The sequence below is a fragment of the Capsicum annuum genome, chromosome 10, assembly GCF_002878395.1.
Source record: "Capsicum annuum cultivar UCD-10X-F1 chromosome 10, UCD10Xv1.1, whole genome shotgun sequence".
Classification (NCBI taxonomy): domain Eukaryota; kingdom Viridiplantae; phylum Streptophyta; class Magnoliopsida; order Solanales; family Solanaceae; genus Capsicum; species Capsicum annuum.
In genome coordinates this window covers 194,513,337-194,516,552 of record NC_061120.1, presented here as the reverse complement: position 1 = coordinate 194,516,552, position 3,216 = coordinate 194,513,337, and the positions used below count along the sequence as shown (strand labels likewise).

The following is a 3,216-nucleotide window of genomic DNA, read 5'->3' as shown; positions in this document are numbered from 1 at the left end:
TGAATGATCGAAGTGCTATTGAGAACAACTCAAATAATGAACTTCAGTGAGAGTGAAGATCATTTGAACATTTCTTCTCAAAATATATATTGTCGAGATTTATATCTTATTTTGCTGTTATGAGAAATCACGGCTGTTATCAAAAATTCCAAACAAGCATGTATGGAATATATTTCCATATAGTATTGGTTTATAATGATACATTAGTATTAATAAGCATATAAAACTATTACATCGCATTCTTGTCTTGTGGCTGTAGTTTAGTGGTTAGAATTCCACGTTGTGGCCGTGGAGACCTGGGCTCGAATCCCAGCAGCCACATTTTTTGTATTTTTGGTCCTGTTTTCTGGTTCTGGTTCATTTGCATTAGAAATTATATGTACATAAAAAAAAATTTTTTAACTGTGTATAAATAATATAATTTTCCATCGAAGAGAATTCGAATGACCCCTGACCTAAAGGTGGTTCTGCCCCTGTCAATCGTGTCTCAATTTCAAACTAGTTAGGACTGTTAATGTGAATTCTCTATATATTTTCTCGAGTTTGATATGAACTTCACAAAAAAAGTTAAGTTTCAACTAATTAGATCGTGATTTCTTTTCTTCCGTTATGTTTAAATTCTAGTCAACTCAATAATGATTTTAAAAATTGTTTTCGAGACAACTTCCAATTGTGTGATTTTTATCGGGTAAAATTCATAAATATCATACTTTAAGACTATAATTATGAGATTCATAGCAATACTTTCATAATTACTTAAATTAGCAAGGTTTCAAGCGGGGTAGGGGTAGACCGAAGAAATACTGGAGAGAAGTGATTATACGTGACATGGAGCAGTTACAACTGATTGAGGACATGACCCTGGATAGGAAGATATGGAGGAAAAACATTAGGATAGAGGGCTAAGAGTGTGGTTGAGTTGTAGTCAGTAGGTAGGGGAATTGTGGTGTCCTTTGTTTGGCAATGTACTTTTTTTGTGGATGTCGTATTTATGTTATTTTATCATGTTCTATGCTTTTGATGGTTTTTTATACTGTATTTTATCTTGAGCTGGGGGTCTATTGGAAACAGCCTCTCTACCTCGTTAGAGGTGGTGGTATGGACTGCGTACACTCTACCCTCCTCAGACCCCACTATGTGGGAATATACTGGATTTGTTGTTGTTGTTGTTGTTATTAAATAAGCAACTTGTATTTTGTATTTGAACAAACTGCTGCTGTAAAAATACATATACAAATCGTTTTACTGCCCATATTTAACTCAAATTAATTGAGTTAAGCATGGTATAATTAGCCATGAATTAAATGTGTAGATTCCTTTTCCATTAAAACCTCTTAATTAACATGATTTTCGCTATTTGTTACCAACTGAAATCAAAATTCAAATTTCATTTTCACATTATCGTTTTCATCCCCAAAAAATCAAAATCAAATTCAACTGAAACTTCTTATATTCAATAGCTTCGAAAATTCAAATTAAATCATTACTTTTGTTGAAGTTATTTAATCGTAATATTGTTTCCTTATATGAATTTCATCAGTTTTTTGAAATCGATCAAAAAAATTTCGGTCTGAATTTTTTTGAATCACTACTGTTATTTCGTTCAAATTTTTTGAGCCATTACTGATGTTTTGTTCAAATGTAGTCATCAAAATCGATTTTTCGTTAAATTATTTTTAAATATTTTGAGCCATTAACGATTTTTCGTTTGAGTGATCAAAATCAATTTTCTGTTACGTTGTACAATTTAATAATTTATTTCGTTAAATTATTTTTGAATATTTTGTAAACGAATTTCGAAAAAAAGTAATGCAATACTAAATTGAACTAATCGAACAATATAGTGATCAAAATCAATTTTTGAAGCTGCTCAAACTCAATTTTTTTTCTTTTTCACTTCTCCCTTTTTGTTTTTTTCTTTTTCTATTTTGTTTTTTTTTTTACTCTTTTATCTCTAACTTTTATTTTGAAAAGACAAATATGTATATCACATACACATATTCAAAAAATATACAAAATATATAGTCATACAGATCTGAATATGTATTTCCAGTACAAACCATACATATGTATCTGCATATGTATTTACAAAAATACATATCTCACTCATATGTATATATAAACATATAAGGCACAAAATCGCTATAACAAAAAAGACAACTATATACATATACATATAAGTAATCAAAAAATACATGATACATATCCTATATGTTTATATATACACGTGAGTCAGATATGTATTTCTGTAAATACATATGCAGATATATATGTATGTTTTTTACCTTAAATACATATGCAGATCTGTATGTCTATTTATTTTGTATATTTTTTAAATATGTATATGTGATACAGATATTTGTCTTTTAAAAATAAAATATAGAGATAGAAATGTCAAAAGATGAAAAAAGAAAAAGACAAAAACGAAAATAAAAATCTGAAAAAAAAAAAGTGAAAGAGGAAAAAAAAAAAGAAATAGAAACTAGAAATAGAAGTGTAGAAGCAAAAGCAAAAAAAAAAACAAAGAAAAAAAGAAGAAGAAAATGAAAAGAATATGAGAAAGGAAAAAGGTAAGAAAAAAACAAAAGAAAAAAATAAAGAAAAAACAAAAAAGGAAAAAAAAAAAGAGAAGTAGAAGAGAGAAAATAAAGTGGAAAGAAAAAAATGAAAAAGAAAAAAAAAATTAAAATAAAAAAAATAAAACGATAAAAAAATAATGAAAAAACTAGCAAGAAAAAATAAGTTAGAGATATAAGAGAGTGATATTTTAAAATTATGAATATCATGAAGATAATAATCTTCATAATCAGGTTTGATTTGAAAAAGGAATCTACTAATTTAAATAAGAATAATTTATGGGAAAGAAAAAAATTGAAAGAGGAATCTAAGAGATTTAAAACAATAAAATGTAATGTAAAAATCAGTTAAAGAAAGAGAAAGAGAAGTGACATGAAAAAGGGAACCTTATACATGGTAACTTCTCAAAGACAATAAGTGAAGACCACACTTAAAATAATATTATGTTTGCTACACAATGTAATTTCATTAAAGTGTTGCTATTTCTCATATTTTTTTTCATTTTCTTCTTATTTTTTTTATTCTTTTGCTTTTGTTTTTACACTTCTATTTCTCTTTTTTTTTTTTCCTTTTCACTTCTTTTTTTCAGATTTTTATTTTGCGTCTTTGTCTTCTTTTTTTTTTTTTTTTTTTTTTTTT

The 3,216-nt window shown here is 26.9% G+C and overlaps 1 non-coding gene across 1 annotated transcript; it reads left to right on the top strand.

Annotated features, from left to right (window-relative positions):
- Nucleotides 1–249: 249 nt before the first annotated feature.
- TRNAH-GUG lies at nt 250–321 on the top strand. The gene has a single exon. It is a non-coding gene; the product is annotated as a tRNA-His (tRNA).
- The last annotated feature ends 2,895 nt before the right edge of the window (nt 322–3,216 follow it).